The 23977-nt window shown below is 41.1% G+C and overlaps 2 protein-coding genes across 6 annotated transcripts in view; one reads left to right on the top strand and one right to left on the bottom strand.

Moving 5' to 3' along the window:
* Positions 1 to 23977, bottom strand: part of LOC124139127 (ATP-dependent translocase ABCB1-like) — a 176530-nt gene that overhangs the window by 14053 nt on the left and 138500 nt on the right. The gene's annotated exons all lie outside the window — the stretch shown is intronic.
* LOC124139128 overlaps positions 14971 to 23977 on the top strand; it is a 79671-nt gene continuing 70664 nt past the window's right edge. Inside the window, exon 1 of the mRNA XM_046506156.2 lies at positions 14971 to 15350. The gene's annotated coding sequence lies outside the window, so the exon portion shown is untranslated. The remainder of the gene's footprint in view (positions 15351 to 23977) is intronic.

Raw genomic sequence — 23977 nt, 5'->3', positions numbered from 1 at the left:
CAATGAGGTCCAGTATACGGTCGACAAACCAAGTATCCCAATCGGAGCAAATGCTATTCCTATCAATTACCAGCGAATCCTTGAACGTTTCAGGGATGTATCTCCGTACAGCAAATAACGGTGCTCTAGGCAACCTGCCAGGTTCGCAGCTGCTCATGTGTTCGAATCCCTAGCTGTAAGATCCATACGCATAATTTTCAAAAGGTATTCACATCAAATGAAGCTACACACGTGGTCCTATGAAACCAAGGATGATACTCGAGCACCAGCGGATCCTAAAGAAGCTAAGAAACGTTACTCTGCAGGAGTGAATGAGTGAGTGAGTTGGGTTTAACGCCGCTTTTAACATTATTGTTATATCACGACGTGTTAGCTTAATATGGGAGGAAAGCCCGAAGTGATGCAGGTCTCGGACGTTTACCACTTCAGTGAAACCCACGAGCACGGGTATGGTGCTGGCAAACCTAGAAACATAATCGGAGCGAACCGGGATTCGAAACCACAATCATAGGTTTCTGGGAATCGGGGCTCCTCAGACGACTGGGCCCCCGGGCCCCTCTTACTCTGCAGGACGAACTGAGGATGCTCTCTACATTATGGGCATAACCAGTATGCTAAACACCTCAGACTTAGAGTGCCATAAACCTATTTTCGGGGGTTCGAATCCCAAATTCGCCCTGTTTCTGTTGCGAATTTTTTCACCACTATATTCGTAGATTTCACCAAGGTGGTAAGACATGCTACTTCTCGGGCTTGCCTGTGCAGGAATGACCTCACATGGATATATAACTGAAACACTGTTCAAAAAGGCATTAAACCCAACTCACTCACGATACTGAACATCATCTGGCTACGGATGCACTGACAATTAACCAATCCGAGGACATACGGTAACATTCGGTGTCGTGCATCGACCAACGCAGTAAACAAACACGTGCAATCTCCCACGTGAATGAAGTCAGTCTCTCCATCATGAGTTCCGGAATATATACCCGAGAGACTTGTACAACGATAACGAAAAACTACGAATGTAAAATAGAAATTTCAATGCGTCTTTTATTGATGTATGAATCGACTAGTGTTTATTAAAAGATATCCATATCAAAACAGTGATAAAAAGCCAGGAAAAGGCCAAGTAAAAACAAACACAGAAGTTATCATCCTCGTTCACATGGTTCCCCCTCCAGAAGCGTCACAGCTTGGCTTATCCTCGACGATTGCAGTATTTACGCACGTGCGGGTTTATTTGGAAACGTGTGCTTATGACGTTCTAGAAAGATAAACCTATAAACAGAATAGGGAATGCAGGATCGGTTGATCTGTACACTAGTTTAACAAGCTCCTTTCTTTCGGTTCATTACGTGACCCCGTGGTGTTTACTTGAAACTTGGGGCAATGAAATATTTGCCTTTTAACGTTCCGGTGATTTTGTGTATATACAAATTAGCTTTCAATGGCAAAGTTAGCCTCTAGTGTATATACACGAACGTCATGAAACATTATAAAAGATAGAGATTACATCATGATGACTGATGACTCAGAGTAATTACTTACATATAATGATGAGTGAGTGAGTGAGTATGGTTTTACGCCGCTTTTAGCAATATTCCAGGGAATCGAACCCGGCTTTTCGGCGTGACGAGCAAACGCTTTAACCACTAGGCTACCCGACCGCCCCCATATAATGATGAAAGACTCTTACGAAAAGTACGGGATGCAGAGGTCTCTCCTGACCCGTATTCCAAACAGGGTGATAATGTTGTTGTTGATGATGATAATGAATGAGTTGTTACGTGAGAGAGAGTACTGCTTATAGTTCTTGTCCACTGCCGACGGTTTAACATGGATATGTCACTCAGACACATTGAACTGACTCCAGTATATTACGCCAACATGCGCCAAGCAGGGTAACAACAAGTACCGTCTTTAACGTCTATTGGTATGACGCGGCAAGGGGATCAAACCACCGACGTTCCGCTCTCCGGACAGACACTCTATCCACTACATCACGGAGGCGGTCTAATAATGATAGAGGTGATATCGGAATACGGTTTTGGTGATGATGATAAAAAACTAAAGTGATTGATAGTGGGGATGATTATGAAACGAATTGTTCTACAATTCAGATTGTCCATCTTATTCTTTGTAAGTATTCGCTTACCAAATGGAGAATACATTTGAAGTTGTAAAAGGCACGCACAGCAGGCCCCATGCTGTAAACCCACTCCAACACATCGTCAGTGCAATGTAATTCATGTTTAGAACCCCACTGCCAATTAACACTTAATGAAATCCGTGTCTGAAGACAAAATACGACACTCGATGGCGTGGTAATGGCACCTAGACGTGTCTGGGCGAGGGAGAAAGCCTACAGATGAGTTTACCCTTGCCGATCCATATAGATTCGCCGTGAACATTTTATCACTGTTGAGATAAGGCAGTGTTTTCTTTCTTTCAGCATCTTTTCTTTACAGCATATGACTTTTAGGAGTGAATTTTTTAAAACTGAAAATGTATCTGTACATGCATAGATCAGTAATCTACCGCGTGAGGAGCACGTTGTCATTCTGAATAAAAACAAACATGAAACTATATAGACCTGGAGCGGTGTAAAAATAGTTGATAGTTTCGTCGTTCTGTGCACCGTGCATCATTCACGCACGGATCCAGAGAGGGCGTGCGATTACAACATTTGTAACAATTTACATAAAAAATAAAAAATAATTGACAAATGTTTGGCTAACAAACGCAATTGTTTTCCCCGAAATATTTCCAGTCACTGTATTTATTTTAAGTGCAATCCCTTTTAAATATAACTGTATGTGCGCTTGTGCATGGACCAAATATGCATTCATTTCTGTGCTTATGTGACTTCATATTGATCTAGGTAGCTTAGTTTACTGTGAAGAAATGCTTTGAGTAGAAAATATATCCCTATCTCGCCGACCAATGTCAAATAAAGAGAAAAGTTTGTTTGTTTGTTTGTTGTCTAGCGCCGCACTCAGCAACATTCCACTTATATGACGGCGGTCTGTAAACAATCGATTCTGGATCAGACAATCCAGTGATACAATTACAATTAGGATACAATGACATGCATAAACCAAGTCAGCGAGCCTGACCACCCGATCCCGTTAGTCGCCTCATACGACAAGCATAGTCGCTTTTTCCGGCAAGCATTGGTTGCTGAAGACCTATTCTACCCCGGATCTTCACGGGTCTGAAGAGAAAAGTAAAAACTGGCGTATGTCAAGGACGTTAACCCATCAAGCCATGAGCAGGAACCGGTGCTTACAGACAAAAGTTGACCGACAAGGATGCAACCATTTCTGCGACAAAGGTGATCGGAATGTATGTATGAATATTTCACAGTCAGATTTACACTGCTTGTACGTGACACAACTGACTGATATGGGTAAGTGAGTGAGCATGAAGTTACGCCTCTTTTAGCATTATTCCAGCAATATCAGACGGGGGACACCAGAAATGAGTGACTGAGCGAGTTGGGTTTTAGGCTGCATTTAGCATTATTCCAAGCAAATGGCGGCGGGTGATTGACAACTGCTAGATGTATGTCTAAGAATGAGTTATTAATTATTCCAGCCATATGACACTGGGGGAAACCAAAATGGAGTTCACACGTTGTAACCATATGGGGAATCGAACCCGGGTCTTCAGCGTGACGAGCGAACGCTTTAACCACTTGGAACCTCACTGTCACAAATGTCGATAAGAGTGAGTGAGTGGGGTTTAACGCCGCTTTTAACAGTATTACAGTTATATCAAGGCGTGTCAGCTTAACGTTGGAGGAAAGCCCGAAGTGATGCAGGTCTCAGACGTTTACCACTTCGGTGAAACCCAAGAGCACGGGTATGGTCCTGACAAACCTAGAAACATAATCGGGGCAAACCGGGATTCGAACCCACTACCATAGGTTTCTGGCGTGCCTAACTCTGCACAGCGAATCGCGGCGCCTAAGACGACTGGGCCACCCGTGCCCCCCTAAATGTCTATCATGACTCCGCCGATATTCTTCAGTACAACTGCTCAGGGAAACATTAAAAGAAAGGGCTTTGTTTACAAAGACATTACGGCGCTTCTAGTTGGCCTCGATAATGGATTCATGATGTGAGAAGCTTTCAGTCACCTTTTCGAACAATTGAACTGTTAATGGAAACGGAAGAGGACCTTCACATAGTGGGAGGAATAGGACAACGAAGTAATGATCAAAACGAACATTTGGTATTTTTGTGACATTTCCTAATTCGCATTGTTCCATAAGTTCCTATTTTCACATCAACCATATTTGTTTTTACAAAATCATACCAGAGGTGTTGCCGTCTGCTTGCGCACTTCCGGCGAAAGAACCGACAGAGGTTGCCTCCTCGCTCTGACGGACTAATAGGTAACTGAATGATATAGGTAAGATAAGTATCGGTTTACGCGTTCCCACGCTCTATCCTCGAGATGAGCTTCATGCACTGGGCACATCTGCCGCAATGCTTCACAATGTTTGCAAGACTTATACTATCTGCCAGATGCACACTGAGGTTATAGGTCAGAAGTCACCGTCAAAGGTCACTCGAACACGATTACGGTGAACTATTTCAGGAACATATCTACCGTTTGGTGATTACGCCCAAAGAGCAGGTTGGGGGATAGGGTCTGAGAGTAAGGGCGAGGACACGTGGGAGAAGGTTTCGTTTCGGTTTTGTATGGTAGTCCGTTTTTACACGTGTTGTGTATCCGGTGTTTGGTTTGGAAGGAACTGCCATATGGTAACTTATCAAGATTAATAGCACAAGCCAAAAAAGACAACTGCGCCTATCAAGCTCAAAATCATTATGTATTCGAATCTGACCATCTTGATGTTTTTTAAGACACATTCGGCATTACATGATACTGATTTACTATTTGGTTGAAAGCTTCTTGATTTAACGCTTGCGATGTTTTCGGGTAGGTTTGCACACTATACATCAAGCAAATGGCATATGAAACACACAAAAAATAGGTAAATGTATCAGATAGAGATACAGCGTCAGCGAAAGACACTAAAGAACGTCTACGGTCCAAATTTAAAATGTTCGTGTCATCGCTTAATACTTTACTCCGCTATTTTGTTGAGAGCGGCGCTAAACAACAAACAAACAAACTTACTCCGCTATTCCGGATTGTGAAAACAGGCATTATAAACCAATCTAGTCTCACTGCCCCACCTATTGCGCCTACCCAAATAATCAGCCGACGTCAGAATGAATCAAACATATTCCTTTAAACACGGCAAAATACTTCATCAATTTCATCCTCGATTAGACCCCTGAAGATCCGGGGTAGAATTGGTCTTCAGCAACCCATTCTTGTCGTAAAAGGCGACTTTGCTTGTCGTAAGAGGCGACTAATGGGATCGGGTGGTGAGGCTCGCTGACTCGGTTGATGCATGTCATCGTATCCCAATGGCGTGGATCGATGCTCATGATGTCAATCACTGGATTGTCTGGTCCAGACTCGATTATTTACAGACCGCCGTCATATAGCTGCAGTATTGCTGAGTGCGGCTTTAAACAACAAACAAATCATCCTCAATTATCCAGTGTATTATATCTATATTCTGTCATGATACCCTGAACCTTCGTTTTAAGCCCCGGTTTGAACATCCTCCCGAGGCAAGAGAGTTAACTGACTTTAAAAGTCCAGTTTCCACCCTTGCCGAACTAGGCTGGAATTACTGGGCACGATCGTAGCGCCACCAGTGGCTATTACCAGTTATGTCCCTTTTAAGCCTCTCCTATGGACCAATCAGATTCCACCTCTCTCATCACTTGCGTTTGCTTCACACAAAATGGTGGCGCCCAGTCAGGACGATCTGATCGATAATCAAGATCTATATTGTGATAAAACAGGTCTTACATCGCGAAATGCATCAAATCACGTGAGCACCTTGATTAAAAACATGAAAAGATTTGGAAAATATCTGCTGACAACGATTTGGCGGTGCACATGCTTTGCAAATCCTGCAATCGACCGAAATCTGCACGACAGTTTACGAACCGGATTTCGATTTCGGTGCGCGATTTTGATTGGACTATGCATAGACTCGTTAGTCCAGCCAAAATGTAACTCCATAATACCAGCCTAGTTCGGCAAGGGTGGAAACTGGACTTTTATAGTCAGTTAACTCTCTTGCCTCGGGAAGATGCGGTTTGAATGACAGGGCGTTAGATATAATCGTTCCATCAAATTACACTCATGAGCGAGAGATATTCTATGCTATAGGTTTACAAGACTAACGTCTAGTCTCTGAACATATTAAAATTTGTTGAATTATCCTAGGGAAATATAATAAAAAGGAGCCCTTACCTAAAACTGCAGTAATTTTGACTTGCCAAATGTTATAGAATTGCATTGGCTGTTTAGGATATATTTGTTTCAGGGTCTGTATGACAGACTATAGGTTTACTGAAAAGAGAAATGACGTCATCGAAATGAAAGTGTAATAGTATGGTGGCGAACAGGTCCAGAGTATCTGTCCTTTAGTCCTTTAGTGTAACCTGCAAGAGCACCTGTCACGGAATACACGAGGCTACTCGGCAATTTAGGGGCTCACGTGATACAATTACCACGTAGTATGGGACGAGAATAGGATCCCCGTGGGATGTACAGTTATACAGTCATAATTCAGCAATTCATGACCCTTCGTCATCAGATCACTCTTCCAGTCTGTAACCTGCACCAGTATCAACGTCGCCAGCACCGAAGGTCTGCTTGTCCTGATTCGCCACAACAACTTATACTTTCATGATTGTTTAGTGAAACTAAAATTGCGCTCGCTACTTTTAAAAAAATAATATTCAGAGCTACGGATAAGCTGCGTAGTTGCGTAAAATACCCCCAAAAAATATTCAAAACCCAATTACTTTCAATTACCTTGCCTACAGAAACGCATGCATGAAATGAAAAACTCAAACGTATGAAAAAAACACACGTAAGTACCCAATGAAGCTTTTTCTGCATGCGAACAACGGAGTTTATTTCCGAAACACAATTACGAGCTAATTTACTTTCCGAGTCAAGCCTGTATGTAGTACCGTTATATACATCTAAAACATTATTTCTTTTTTTTTTAAATCTTAAAATATTTACTCATTTTGGGATAACCCGAATAGACAATCTCATTAAAATAAGATCTTTGTACTCGCTACCGCTAAACAAAGCTTTGCCCGAATAGTGTGATGAATAGATGAGTGAAAAAATGTTGGTTTCCAAATGAAATTGTAATAACCCAATTAAAAAATAGAATCTTCGAGTAAAACCTCAATTGGTCAAAAACTTATCTGGAGCTCGGTTAATATATCTTGCAGCAGTGTCGCGAAAAGTTTTGTTCTATCAAGCAAAATTCCCAACCGCCCTCGATTGTACAGTTTATAATATGCCCATTGTGTCATGATACGTACAGGAGCAGTCGGGTAGCCTTCTGGTTAAAGCGTTCGCTCGTCACGTCAAAGACCCGGGTTCCATTCCCGACATGGGTACAATGTGTGAAGCCCATTTCTGGTGTCGTGATATTGCTGGAATATTGCTAAAATCGCCGTAAAACCAAACTCACTCACTCACTCATGATACATATGTCATATAATAGAATGGAAAAAAGATACACTGGATAATAGAGGATGAAGTTTATGGGGGGGGGGGGGGGGCACAGGTAGAACTGCACGTGGTAACCATACAGCTGGAACATTGCCGAGTGCGGCGTTAAACAACTGAGAAACAAACAAAGCAATCAGTTTTTACTGCCATACCACTTGTGAAGTTCACATGTTCACTTCAGTACATTTTACAAAAGCAAATGTGATCTCCATGTTCAGTAAGTCTTGAAACTTAGATATTAATCGCATTCCACGGGCTTCATTTTATTCAGCAATGCGCCAACCAAACACAGTTATTTAAGTGGTTACACATATGTGGTGCTCAAGGCTTGAACCGACCCCCCACCTTGTATTCACCATATGGTTGATATACATTTTTGAGGTTAGATTAATGCTTGTGGATGCAAAACGAGCCTCTTGGATCAGCATAGATTTAAGGGTTCATTAATTCTATGCCTTCCCACAAAACATTTATGGCCATGCCCGAACAGATCACCCATGGTTAAGATTGACTGTTTTTCTCTTGTAATCCCTGAGACCACAGTGAGTGAATTTAGCAATATTCCAGCCAGATAAAGGGGGAGATATCTTTGTGGGGAATCAAACCCGGATAATCAGCGCGATGAGCAAACGTTTTAACCACACGGCTAACCAACCGCACCAGAGGTACTTAAACATGAGTTTCTGTCACACCGAGCATGTTCTTTGACACAAACCCGCAATATCCATGCTGTTTAACCGCCACCTGTAAATAATCCAGTCTGGGAAAGGAAAATCATCGACTGAAATCAGTGAATCGGGGCAGGATGACACGCTAAGAACCAGGTCACACGGTGTGACCTCCGGATCCTTATCTCAGTGGGCTCTGACGACAAACATTGAGTTCTTGTGAGTGGTGATACAATTTGCAGTTTACAAACTCGTTGTGTCGGTATTGAATATGAATTTATGATTGTTTTCGACCAGTCACGCCATGAGCTTTAGATTGTTTGGGATGTGTTTGTACAAGAGTTATTGTCAGATGTGAGCCCGAACATAAATGAATTTACCACATAAGAAAACAATGCCGTAGTATGTTCAACCCCTAAAGAAGCAGGGTTTGATGGAGTAGCAACGGAGAAATCAACACGCTTCACCTGGGTTTAAATTAAAGCACCAGGTGAAAGTGACAGATTCAAAGGGAAGCGAGTTGCGTGTTTTTAAACTTTACGAGTTACTTAAAAAAGGGCTTGCATACATCTAGACTTTGTAAATTCGATATTACCAAGAATATCTGAAATGGTACATGTAGCCATATATTCCTGAATATCGTTATATGCCTGTGTTCACCTAGCAGTGAATGGGTACCCGGTAGGATGAGATGGTAATGTGACTGCTAGCCTTCTAGCACCTCACAGTCAACTTGTCTTATACTCCCCAGGGAGCTGAGACCGAAAATCGAGTGCACACTGATCCCTTGACAGGGGTAATAATAATATAGTACCATGAGTATTCACTTGCTTGTAAAAACACCAATATTGTTACATCGATATTGCGTAACGTTGCTTATTGTGGACCGCTACATATTAAGTGATCTAATTAAATCTAACAGTGAGTGGATGGTGTTTTACGCCGAAGTCAGCATTATATCACAAACAACTCGAGTCTGGATCAGACAACCCAGTGATCAAAAGCATGAACATCGAACCAGCCAGGGCACGATGATACGCAACGAGCGAACCTGGCCATGCGATTTTTTAGCGATAAGCATGTAGACTAATCGGACACTTAAAATTGTGTCCTATTTTGTTCTGGAATTCACATAGGGAATGTATCAATAAACTAAAAGAACGTCAAGGGTACGGTTCAAATGCTTCGTATCACAAAAGAACGACATGGAGTGAAATGAGTGTCACATGGTAAATCAACCTGTCGTTTTTGGGGTTGAATCGTGAATGTTATGACAACCATGTGTTTCCTAACTGATCCGTAGCTAGTTTTGTTCATGGGTACAGAGAAGTCGAGAAACGTCTCTATTAACAGATGCTTGAGTTCCTATTTTTTTGTATATATTGTGACTGTGTGTGTTGTGTTCATGATCCTGATTCATGAAGCACGGACAGCCCGGTCGTTTATGGATATGAGTTGCGTCCCTTGGGCGTGTCAGGATCTGTGATCGTGGATTCGCCTGATTATTTTTCTAGCTTTGTCAGCACCATACTAGAGCTCGTTGGTTTGACTAAAGTGGTAGAAATCCATGCATTCATTCATCACTGTGGCTTCCTTTTTCATTGAGCAGACACATGGTAAAATACTGTTTAAAACGCCGCTAAGACCAAACGCACTCACTCATTCACTAAAGACATCGTTTGTGTTCTCCAAAGGGATCGGGCATAGATTGACTTATGAGATCGCTATCTTCATCATAATAACCCCATCAAAAGTCACGTTCCTATCAAGCGATACGAACACAAGAAGGTTGAACGGCGTATATAACTCCATCTGTTCTTAATTCGCCCAGAAAACAAACAGCGCAACCAGATCATGTGGTGTCTCTCAAGTTCATCTATAACATCTCCCAAGAACAGAAACATTTGGGTAAAGGAATTTGAAATTTTTGCGGTAAATGTGGCGAGGTCAGGAATGAAAAAAAATCTCCCGCCATCTGGCACGCCGCGAGTTTCCACCTCTCCCCATCATGTATTGTGTTACGCAGAACGGTGCCTGGAGATGTCACAGCACAGACACAAATGCCAAAGGAACAGACGGGTGGGGTGCCACTGACATAGGTCATGTGATATGTATATAGACGTGACGGGAAGGGTAATTAACGACCCTTTAGTGTTAAAGATTTCGGATGAGAATCTACTTTTGGTTTTGTTTGAAAGACGTTCGAAAATGTTACATTCTTACTGAAAAAAGTTGAAAGGAAATATAATATTGATTAAGCTTATATGTTTTAGGGGAGTCTGGGAGGCTACAGACGAAAGAGCCAACATTTAAACAAGCCATCCAAACCCGAACAAAGAAGCCCACGTGACCCTTTTTTTTATGACGGAACTCTTCATCAATAGGTCGATATTATGAGGGTGCTCCGCTTGTCTCGAACTACCGCTAACTCATACTGTGAGATGTCAAAAGTGACTCTCATTATGCTGATTATACAGCTTTAAGTTGTAAGGAACAAAAAGTATTTATATACTGTAACTCAAAAAGTATTTACATTTTGTTGAAGAAAGAACTTTTAATACATGGGATTGGAACAAATGTCCTGTAAAAATATATCCAGTTTGTTATTATCAGCTGACCGCCTCCGTGGTCTTTTGGTAGAGCGTCCGCCCGGAGAGCGGAAGGTCCGGGGTTCGATCCCCGGCCGCGTCATACAAAAAGACGTTAAAAGATGGTACTTGTTGTTACCCTGTCTGGCGCTCGGCATTAAGGGGCTAAAACAAAGACTGGTCAGCTTGGAGTCAGTATACTGTGTCTGAGTGGGGTATTCATGTTAAACTGCGGCATGGTACCTCAGTGAGCTAGCACTATAAATCGGCATCAGTCCGGCCTAGTACAAGCAGCCACACACACACACGTACATGCACGTCGCTATATAAGTGCAATAATCTTGGAGCTAAAACAAGGACTGGTCGGCTCGGAGTCAGTATACTGTGTCTGTGTGGTGTATTCATGTTAAACTGTTACATGTGTTAAACACAGTAAAGTTTTAACTCTCAGGCACAATATAGTAATAATTAAATTAAATAAGTGAAGTAGGATTGATCACAGTTTTAATTGGCTAGCGCTTTCAACTCGTACCATGTACGAGTCTCATCAGGACATAACTCAATAAGGTTATTTAATTATTAATATATATATATATATATGTGTGTGTGTGTGTGTATATATATATATATATATATATATATATATATATATATATATATATATATATATATATATCCTTTCATCAACCCTTTCGTAACTTTCATCGGCTCCGTGCATGTATAGAACTATCATTCTACGTTGCTGTAGAGAAATCTGCAGTTATAAAAACACATACTTAACATTGTTTTGTTTGTTTTTGTAAACCCCAGTGCCAACATCATTTACAGTATGTTTAATTGGTGCATTAAATAGCTCCAGGACTTGACAATTGGCGCTGCAACCTGGCGCTCCATAGTACAATGTCCAATAAACCATTTTACACAACAGAACTCTCGCATTTGTGTATTTTTCGCATGCCAGACGCATCTGTGTGTTTACAACTGGACCATCTGGCTGGATGTTTCTGTTTGGACATAAGCAAGCCATCAACCTGTGATGAAGCAAGAATCTTGGTCGCGTGCCGCTGTAAATGTGAGCGCATGCGTAAACATAGGCCAGCCAGTTTTCCGTGCCTCCTCTGTGCGCATCCAGGTGATGACTGAGTGAGTGAATGCTGTTTACGCTGCAAACAGCAACATCACGGCGGCTGTAATTAACCATGAGTGAGTGAGTTTGGTTTTACGCCGCTTTTAGAAATATCACGGCGGGGGACGCCAGAAATGGGCTTCACATATTGTACCCATGTCGGGAATCGAACCCGGGTCTTCGGTGTGACGAGCTGACGCTCCAACCACTAGGCTACCCGACCGCCCCGTAATTAATCATGTCTTAGGAAAGCAGACCCGTGGTTGAGAGCATAAACAACGATGGACGCTTGGTCAGCCTGGAACTGCAGCCGTCCCACCTTCAGTTCAATCTTGCATGACAAGCATTGGTACTTACATGACATACATTCTCCCCCAAATCCTCACAGGGATCGGGGGATAAAACGGCCACCCAAGACGCCATGCTTGTCGTACAGGGCGAGTTAAAGGGAATCGGGTGGCCATAATGTCTAAAGACTTTTGATAGTTCTTTGATGACACACTAACACTTACGCTATATTAAATTTACATGCCGTGGTGATGTGGTAACAATGTTTTTAACTTCAGTTTAAAACACATTTGCCTCACTCACTCCAATGTAATAGCGATAACATTATGTTTCGTTCGTTAGTTTCTCTGGTTGAATTTAGCATGGAGACTATGCGTTGTCCGTTGTACCGTTTCCGAAAAAAACCGAAGGGCAACGTAACATGTCGGATATGTCCGAATGACCTGACTGTTGCATCAGTCGCAGACCCTGACGCAATGCAACACTCTCAAGTCTGATATCGACGTGTAGGACTAGACATCTATGAGTCACGTATGTCTGTGACAATTTATTCTTTCGGAATCCTGCCGCAATCAATAAACATTGTCTGGCTGTCTCCTGTATACATGTATCTTGTCGTGGGATTCGTTTTGGAAACAATAGGCCGGTACAGCAACGTATACCCAATCTAGTCGACATAAACGTTACGAACAAACAACCAGGGAGTATAAATATACGGTTTATACAGACTCCGTGACAAAACACGCCCGTATGTCATCGTCGGAGCAATTTGTCTCACTATACTGATTCCGCAAGTTCTAATCGCGATGCGTATATGCTTATTATATACAATAGTAAGAGGAAAGCTATAAGTTTAGACACGAAATTGAGAATTATTAATGCTGTTGATGCTGGCATAAAAACCAAGAAAGATATTGCAATGGAATTTGACATTCCAAAATCAACATTAAGTACCATTATGAAGAAGAGAGAATCCATTCTTGAATCCTGCGAATCGACTGATTTTGGCCCCGTCCGGAAGAGGTTTTGTCTTATCCAAGATGGCGGACGTTTCCGAGCGAAAACGTGTATAACAAACAACGGATATAACGAACTGATTTCTCTGGTCCCTTGTAGTTCGTTATATCCGTGTTCTACTGTACAATGTTATGACGCGGCCAGTATACGGTTAAACGGGGACTATGTTCCACTATATTGTGTCCATTTTAGGTCTGTCCAGACGTTGTACTTATATAAGACTTGTGAAAACTGAGACAGTTCAAGTGTAATTAGGTTAACCATCACCTGCTTTATTTGTATACATCACAAGATTTGAGTTGGCAGATAAACATTTTTTGTGTTGACTGACGTGAATCGAGTTTGCTGGATCTGCCAGTTCAACCAAGCCTTGTCTCCCTTAAAGCCCCGAGAGATCGCGAAGTATCCCGACGGATCCCGGAGTTTCTACAAGGCAGACCAAATAAGAGTAGTTTCGTGTACCCAAAACTAACCTCAACTTTTCTGGAATATTAAATACCCGGTATATTGGAACAAACGAATGTGTAAAAGGGTACCAACAGACTGCATGTTCACCAAATCAAACGTTGATGCACGCACAACTGGTTGTGAACATGGTCAAATGAGTGAGTTTGGTTTTACGCCGCTTTTGGCAATATTCCAGCAATATCACGGCGGGGTACACCAGAAATGGGCATCACACATTGTACCGATGTCGGGAATCGAACCCGGGTCCTCGGCGTGACGAGCGAACGCTTTAACCACCACGAGGCTACCCGACCGCCCCTACATGGTCAAATGACCTTAAAAACGGATGAAGCTGTGCGAAGTATCAACATGCACTACGTGTCATGTTATTCAACATACAACATACTGAAAATGAAACTCCATTGTAATCAGTAACGTACAATATGGCTGCTCGGTCTGCTCAAAATTTATTTTTAAAAATCATGTTGAAATAACATCCGAATGTATTCTTGTTGGAGATTTGATGTTGGATTTTTTTTAGTCGGCGATTGAAGACGTACGTTTGGGGGAATGCACAGCATATCAGAAAATTCAGCATGTTCCCCGAACGATGTTATTTTTTTAAATGTGGAAAAAAAAGAATATTTTCTAGAATTAAATCGTTAACCGGTTTCACTCAAAATTTTTTTAAAAAACATAACTAGAACTTCTTTGTAACATTACAAAGGTGATATCTCTTTCACCCTTGACACAAATTATAACAACATTATCGAAGCCCCTGCCACGCGAAAGTCTTTAGGCAGCGATCACTGCGTTATGTAAATGAGATTACAAACCTCATGTTAACGTGACATAAAACTCCATCAAACGGTCACAGTTTCAGATATTCCCTGCATACCACCATCCCCACATCTCGCAGTCAACGTGTCCCCAATACGAATGACAGCGCCGCTCAGTTGTGACGGGATGAGCTCCACCGCATCACTATTTTACCCGTTATGTGAAACGGAGTGGCCGAAGCATCCATCACATGGCTGGGACGGTCCCCACGTGTGTTAAGGCTATAAATAGTAATATCGTCACGTGATGTAAACATTCCGGGCAGCAGGTGCGAGTTGTACCAGCCACGTGACCAATATGGATCAATCAGAATGAGTCAGGAAGCAGGTCAAAGGTTGGTGAATTCAAAATTAGACTGCAACTGATACGGACGAGTAATGCCTGCAATCTGTTTTTACCATCGGTTCTCATGTTCGGTGAGAGTCTGCTAGCAAGAACACCGGCGCTATCTGTTGCAAAGATAGCTGGGCTAGCGGTAGAAAAGGGGGAGAAAGGAGGAGGTAGATAAATAGAGGCTTGCGTTTGATTCCTCAAGTAGATGGACAAAGCCGGCAAAAAAAAGGACATCATACGCTCGGTAAAGAGGCATAGTACTGCCGATTCATTACAGTGAATTTGTGAAATTGGTCATCTGCTTTGTCCGACACTGTCGCAGATTTCTCTGAGTGGTAGCCCAACACATTTCGCCTGTGGAGTTTACTTCAGACGGGAATTTGACTGCAGATTAGCTAGGTAAGCTGTTTCATTTACTATGCTGATCATAATGACTTGACCCGATCTCGTAAACAAACCCCATAGCCAGTTATTGTTTTTGGTGTCATTGGTGCTGATATCATGTTTGGCATCGTGTTCTTATTTTCCAACAGTCATAACACAATAAATCGTGTGTTTAATCCAAACATGTCATTATATACTTTAACAGGCCACGCTGTCACCATGCCCTTGCTAATGTATGAAGAATACATGTACCATGATGCCTTGAATCTGACGTGTCATGCACACGACCTCAGTGTATATATGTTTCGCGTTCTGTTACATGTCAATCTTACATTCTTTGGTGGGGGGGGGGGTGATCTGTTCTTATTCCGAGGAATAAAAATAACTAGGTACATGCATACTATATATTCCTCAGAACGAAAGGTCGCTGGCGAAAATTTACCGTTATCTTCGTTGTTTTGAGACGGCGAAGAGTGCGGGAATGTGCACGTGGTAATTCGAGCCGTTTTCGCTGGGGATTTCTGCACTTATTCTTTTCAGCGCAAGAACGGCGGTAGATAACATGTGCAGTGCATTAGGCGCTATTAATGATATATGGGCTATGCTAGCACTCCCTTTTGTTTACTGTTCATTTCTTAGGTTTGAGAATCGGAAAACAAACGCAATATTCTACAGAAAACGACAATATTTAAATTATATCAAAATTCGCAAACGGATACGCAGTTGCTTTCTAGTTATTTGATCCGAACGTTGCCATATCAAGTGATTATGCCTTAATGGCTTGAAAGAAATCAATAATGACCCCTATGAAAGATTTGCGTCGACATTGGTTCACTAATGAATGTTACATTGAATTGATAAAACTTCCTAACACGACCCCCTCGTGTGTTTCACGGTCGTTGATCTGGCGAGAGAACAGCTGTTGATTAATGTTGTGTTCAGACAAAAGGATTCAGCTTGAGACACCGGTTGGACCGACTCAACCCACAAAAATCGATTATGTGTGTTTTTAAGTCTCAAAAGACTATCCCAGAAGCTGCAGATTATGAAGCAGTCAGTTTTGTGGACAAGGCGATTTGATAGAGATGCTGTCAAAATTGTAAGGGACAATTTGACATCTTAATGTGTTTATAATACCATCTCGTTGTGATTCTGTCATTAAAATGCACATAATTCGAAGACTTGACATTGAGCAGAAAATATATTCATCTTAATTGCTTCTAAATCACCTAAATTATCTGGTTTAATGCCTTTGATCTGCAATTTTGATAATGTTTTAACATTTTGTATGATTTCACAGCTGACATTATCATGATTTTGTTCTCAAACAAAATATGTGAGTGAATGTCAAAATATTCTACAAAGTACTGTAAACTTAGAAACTTTGAGTCATATATCATTTAATATGAATATTCTCATTGCAATATTCTGATGTACATAAAAATATTTTCATTAAAACCATATTTCAATCTGATTAATTTTAGATTAGATTATTTATGAAATAGCTTTTTACACTTACATTTACAAAACGCATTGAACTCAATTCTTTGGTCAACATGCCAAATATCTGTAACAATAATTCAAGCTTTTCAAAAATAATATCTGACATTGTATGTAATTAAACACAGTATCGAAACTGTCTGCTCTTCAAACAAATGTAGGGGCGGTCGGGTAGCCTAGTGGTTAAAGCGTTCGCTCGTCACGCCGAAGACCCGGGTTCGATTCCCGACATGGGTACAATGTGTGAAGCCCATTTCTGGTGACCCCCGCCGTGATATTGCTGGAATATTGCTAAAAGCGGCGTAAAACCATACTCACTCACTCACTCACTCAAACAAATGTAAACACCAGAGTAAAACGGTTGATCAGCAGGGATTGTAACTTTATGTCAATATCAACCTGCTGATCCTGTCAATCGTGTTGTGAATCCCAACACTGCACAATGGTCATTGTAGGGTATTTCCTGAAGTATTAATGAGGCTGCTAGCTTGTTTATGTCAATCAGTGACATGTCAGCAGGACAGTAACATGCTTGACTGACAGATACTGCTCATGAAACCGACAGGTAGAAGATCAAGTTGTGTGGGATTTACCTGACCAACTTGGTTCCGACACTGACTGAATGTACAAATCAGTCATGGGCTGACCGTGGCCATCTGTCAGTGTCAGGGGAGTAGAGTTGTAAATTTCCTTACCATTTATTGGTTGCATATGTTATGTGTCTTGGTATATTCACTGATGACCTACCACATAGGGTGCAATGTAGACTTGCACAAGTCTCTTAGGCAATAATTATTATTTTACATCATAATTTCTAGATTTTGTAAATAATATGAACAAGTTGTCCCTATAAGAGACTATCATGGACTATAGTCCTGTCCACATATCTAGACTTGCCTATAAGGAGGATAGAATTACTACACATCCATGCATTTTTCTTTCAGTACAGCCTTTGAGCAAGGCTAACTGCATGGGTCAGAATCAGTTCCATGGAAATCTATGCTTGTAGTAAGAGGCGACTAAAATAGATCAATGTGGTCATGCTCTGTAACTTGGCTGATTGAGTGTCATTTTGCAACAATGGCGGGCGACATTGCTAATAAGGTCAACCATTGTTTTTTCTGGCTAAATGTGAATTATTTACAGGTCTCACTGATATGGCTGGAATTTTGCAGATTGCCATTATCTGTCCGTATTTGACATAACTGGGATAATTGTAGAACTGGTTTGTTCAAGTTGCTAAGCAAACTATGAACACTATTCTCTTTTTTGTTATAGGTATAATCCGATATCCCACACTATGTACGTATAACAATTTATAATACTGTTAATCAGTTTTGCATACCTAGGAATATCCTTATCAAGAGTGAGTGAGTGAGTTGGGTTTAACACTACTTTTAACAGTATTACAGTTATATCGTGGCATGTCAGCTTAATGTGGGAGGAAAGCCCGAAGTGATGCAGGTCTCAGACATTTACCACTTCAGTGAAACCCACAAGCACGGGTATGGTGTTGACAAACCTAGATACATAATCGGGGCGAACTGGGATTCGAACCCACAATCACAGGTATCTGGCGTGCCCAAGCGACGCAACTCTGCACAGCGAATCACAGTGCCTTAGGCTGGGCTAAAAGTGCCTCCCCTTATCAAAAACATGTGATTGCCCATTTCTCTTTTATGAATTCAGTGAGATTAACTTAATAGGGTTTTGCAGTATACAATTTTCACAGTCATGTGGTGCTAGGGGTGGGATTGTAGTGTGGAAAGGGTGAGGCTGGGGGTCCCAGGGGTGGAGGTGCGCAAGGGTAATCACATATGAATTATCTCATCGGGATTTTAGGCGTAATTAATTTTTACCATTTGATGTCAACATGGTCAAGGAAGAGGCTAATACGTTCTTAATTAACCAATATGTGGTTATGTAACTTGCTTCCTCAAGTTAATTACTGATGTACAGGTGTGAATAACCATCAGTCTGTTGTTGCTTACTCTCAGAGGACAGACCCGTGAAGATCCGTGGTAGAAGAGGTCTTCAGCAACCCATGCTTGCCTTAAAAGGTGACTATGGTTGTCATAAGAGTCGACTAACGGGATCAGGTGGTCAGGCTCGCTGACTTGGTTGATGCATGTCATCGATCCCAATTGTGTGGATCAATGCTCATGATATCAATCAATGGATTGTCTGGTCCAGACTGGATTATTTACAGACCGCCGTCATAAAGCTGGAATATTTCTGAGTGGGGTGTAAAACAACAAACAAACGAACTCAGAGGACAAGGAGTTGTACAGAAACATGCTGTTGTACCCGAAACCTCTTCATTTATTGATTGACTTATGAAATATTTTATGCTTTATGTATTTTATGGACTTTTTTTCATAAATATAATAAGATATGAGACTGTATAAAAAGTATCAGTGTTGATTATAGCTTTATAATTCCAAGTAAACAGTGTTTGAAGTTAATAACCTTGTTATAGACTTCTGAGCAGCTGAAACCATGATGTTCCTTCAAATTCAATTTTTTGTTCATCATCCTATTTGAACCAAAGGAAATTATTCAGAAGTGATTAAGGTGATTTTGACAGACCATGCAGCAATCAGTAATGATGTATAAAATTGGTGTGTATCATTTTCAAATTATAGCGATCAGAAATTGCAAATGGCTGTTAACGTTCCCAGTACTGATTATGGACATTGATTCTATCCCCAATTTCATCAATAATTGCAACAATTACCAAGAGAATGCCATTAGACAGAACTGTTGACATCCTGGCACATTAATGTCGTTATTATCCATGTAAGCATGGCTCCAAGAGGACACTGGACATGAGCTCTTTATCCGATAACGATAACACTCATGACATGGCAGTGCACACTACGATGTACTAAGTGATAAATATAAACACATTGCTCATTTCAGGTTCTCTAGGCTTTATCATTCCTGGAATCAGTGTCTGCTTTATTCATCATGTCTTCACCGATTAATTCATAGAAAGGAAATGATATTTCAGCACATTATGCAACTTGGTATTAAATTGAAGGTTAATATTATCAGATGATTTTGATGTTGCTTTCTGCTTCTAGTAACAATCAATTTTCCACAAAACTGTCCAAATTGATAAAATTTATTATATAATGTCAGATTTATGTTGATGTTTTAGTTTTTTACAATATTACAACTAAAATACAGCAGTAGTGTATCATGTTTGGGCCAGACATTCAAGCGGTTAAAAGCATGAGCCAAAATTCTTGTATTCAGGGTACAATGACCATGATGAGTGAGTGAGTATGGTTTTACGCCGCTTTTAGCAATATTCCAGCAATATCACGGCGGGGGACACCAGAAATGGGCTTCACACATTGTACCCATGTCGGGAATCGAACCCGGGTCTTCGGCGTGACGAGCGAACGCTTTAACCACGAGGCTACCCGACCGCCCCAATGACCATGATGACAACAAGAGTTTGCTACTAACGTGGCTATATCCCCCGCCCCTGTTGCAGAATTTATGACATAATTAAATCTAAACAAACCCTAACCTTTTTTAACCGAGGTGGTACTTGTCATGGAAATTGTAAAAAAAAAAAGAAGAGTTTGGAACCTTGCCATGCAAACGTAAAAAATGAAAAATTTCTAAAATTTCTAAAATTTCTAAATAGCAAAAGGCACCAGTTCAGCATGTACCTGACAAACCTGCAAAGTTTCATGAAAAAAAATATTGAACGGTTTATGAGTTATGCTCCGGAAACGAAACGTGACGGACGGACTTTGTTGGGCGGGGGATAATAATTGTAGAAAGCTATAGGGTAGTGTATTGTTTACAATGGCTATGACAATGGCAGGAAGTTGATCATCATGTGTCAATTGCAAAATGTACAACATTTATAAACATTTATCTGTATACAACTGTAGGTCATACAGTATCATCATCTGTCTGCTGGGAATGTACATAATAACATTCATCTGATGCTTTACAGTCAAAATAATATACAAACTATTATAATGTTGCACAGTGAATAAAACCTATGTGATAAATGTATCTCATATAGAATTTCAATTTTATATCATGTTAATTTCACAATGTATAACATTTATACACTTACTTTCCATTCTTTTATTTCTATATAGCATGTCTATTACCCTGAAACAAATATATCCAATATGGCCCATGCAAGTCTATAATGTTTGGCAAGGCTAGATTACTGCAGTATCTGAAAATGGACAAAGTCTCTGGGCTCCTTTTTATTATATTTCGTAACTAAAATTTAACAACTGTTTTTTTTCTGTAAAATATGTTCATTTCAGAGACTAGATGTCAGTCTACCTGTCAATCTGAGCATTATGGCGCCCATCACAATTGTACAGCTCTAACCTGTGTTTATGGCGATGATATATCAAGTTTGAGTTACATAATGTACAACATTAACGACCTGTCTTTAGTGTAGCATGATGGAGACAGCTGTCATTGTTGGGGACATTTACATGTGTTCATTTCACCTTCCCTGCTCCCCGACAGCTCCACTTGTTTAACAGGGTTATTAAACTCCCTATACAACTGCCTGGCTGTCAGGCAATGAGCGCTTTAAGCCAAGCTGACATGTCTTTACTACATCATCAGGTGAAATAAAAATCAGGTTTAGTTTCAGTAAGATGGTGAGAGCCACCATTAACCCTTCTTTTTCTGTTCACAACATCTTCCCGTGGCAAGAGAGTTAACTGACAATAAAAGTCCAGTTTCCACCCTTGCCGAACAAGGTTGGTATTATGGAGTTACATTTTGGCTGGACTAACGAGTCTATGCATAGTCAAAATCATGCAACGAAATTGAAATCCGGTTGGTAAACTATCTTGCAGATTTCGGTTGATTGCAGGATTTGCAAAGCATGTGTACTGCCAACTTGGCGTCAACAGATATTTTCCAAATCTTTTCATGTTTTGAATCAAGGTGCTGATGTGATCTGATGCACTTCGCGATGTAAGACCCGTTTTATCACAATATAGATCTTGATTATTGATCAGATCATCTTGACTGTGTGCCGCCATTTTGTTTAAAACAAGTGATACGAGAGGTGGAATCTGATTGGTCCAAAGGAGAGGCTTAGAATGAACATAACACGTAATAACCACTGGTGACACTTCTGTCAAGCCGGCAAGAGTGGAAATCCCATCGAAAGGCCATTTATGAAAGTTGGGGACATGCAACATGATCTGTTCAAGAGGCCCATTAAAGATAATGTCATCTTTATGCAACAAGGACATTTTCTCACGAACAGACCTCTGAACTTGTTTAAGTACTGAGGCCAAACAATTGCTAAATCTGTTTCAAGTGCAGAATGTTGGCTTTCTTTACCATGTTTACAGGTCTTCGGTCTTTGTGGTCAGAGGCCATATAGTACATTTGAGCACTTGTTAACTTTTTATTTCTTTAAACTTTATGACTATTGCCTTTTGTGAAACCCACGGATATGGTGCTGACAAACCAAGGATCATAATCAAGGGGATTTTGGGATTCAAACTCATGATCATCAGAGTCTGAAACACCTTTTGGATGAAACTGCACAGAAAATAGATTGGCTTTATACAACTGGGCCACCTGTGGCCCTGCAAACTAAGAGTGTGAATGACAAAGCTGATGATTAACTCAGCTTGTGGAGTTATATTTCAAAAATTCATACTACAGTGGACAATGGTGGATGAACAAAGAAACAGCGATTAAGATAACAGCATATTAAGTTTAATATTTAGGTGTCTTATTGTGTCTTACCATAAACCAAACAATTAAAAGTGTGCTGCCTAATTTCCCTGTAATGTGAGGACACTGGAATCTATGAATGAGTTAAACCCAATAGTTTAAGTAGCCACTTCCGATGTATTAACTTCCTCCATGATGGGCGTTTCCTCTCCGTGACTTGTTCGAACTTTGTGCTGCCATGACATTGTCTGTGGTCAGTGCACTAGACAATGCTAGACGTGCCTTGAACTAGTGACATTGTCTGTGGTCAGTGCACTAGACAATGCTAGACGTGCCTTGAACTAGTGACATTGTCTGTGGTCAGTGCACTAGACGTGCCTTGAACTAGTGACATTGTCTGTGGTCAGTGCACTAGACGTGCCTTGAACTAGTGACATTGTCTGTGGTCAGTGCACTAGACATGCCTTGAACTAGTGACATTGTCTGTGGTCAGTGCACGAAACGTGCCTTGAACTAGTGACATTGTCTGTGGTCAGTGCACTAGACGTGCCTTGAACTAGTGACATTGTCTGTGGTCAGTGCAATAGACGTGCCTTGAACTAGTGACATTGTCTGTGGTCAGTGCACTAGACGTGCCTTGAACTAGTGACATTGTCTGTGGTCAGTGCACTAGACGTGCCTTGAACTAGTGACATTGTCTGTGGTCAGTGCAATAGACGTGCCTTGAACAAGTGACATTGGCTGTGGTCAGTGCAATAGACGTGCCTTGAACAAGTGACATTGTCTGTGGTCAGTGCACTAGACGTGCCTTGAACTAGTGACATTGTCTGTGGTTAGTGCACTAGACATGCCTTGAACTAGTGACATTGTCTGTGGTCAGTGCACTAGACGTGCCTTGAACTCAGCAATATTCCAGCTATTTGACGGCGGTCTGTACATAATCGAGTCTGGACCAGACAATCCAGTGATTGGGATTGGGATAAGATGCCATTCATCAACCGAGTCTGTGAGTGTGATCGCTCGATCCCGTCAGACATGCCTTGACCTGGGTAGGCCTGATGATCAAGGAGTGTGTCTCGGTGGTTCCAAGTTTACTTCCTCAGAGAAATTGTTTGGACAGTTCTTGTTATACACCCAATTCAAGATACACAGCGAGGGTTTGGTGGTACCAATGGCTGCCAAGTTGAAAGTACTAGTAAACACAACAACCTTCACAATATTTTTTTTATACGGTTGAATCACAAATTCGTGCAATGAAGCAGATTGAGGCTGTCACATTGTAGTAGCTTGTGCTCATAAGTACTCTGCTTTCTTCAGTGAATTCAGTCATGACATGCCTTATGCCCACGAGGTTAAAACTTGACTCTCACACTGGTTAAAAGATACCTCTGCAAAGATATGGAAGGATGTGACCTGGTACCCTGTACATGGATAGATACTCTCAACAT

Source organism: Haliotis rufescens, unplaced genomic scaffold (genome assembly GCF_023055435.1).
Source record: "Haliotis rufescens isolate VD_foot unplaced genomic scaffold, xgHalRufe1.0.p SCAF_13, whole genome shotgun sequence".
Taxonomy (NCBI): domain Eukaryota; kingdom Metazoa; phylum Mollusca; class Gastropoda; order Lepetellida; family Haliotidae; genus Haliotis; species Haliotis rufescens.
The sequence above is the reverse complement of the archived record's forward strand: the minus strand, read 5'-3'. Positions and strand labels throughout refer to the sequence as shown.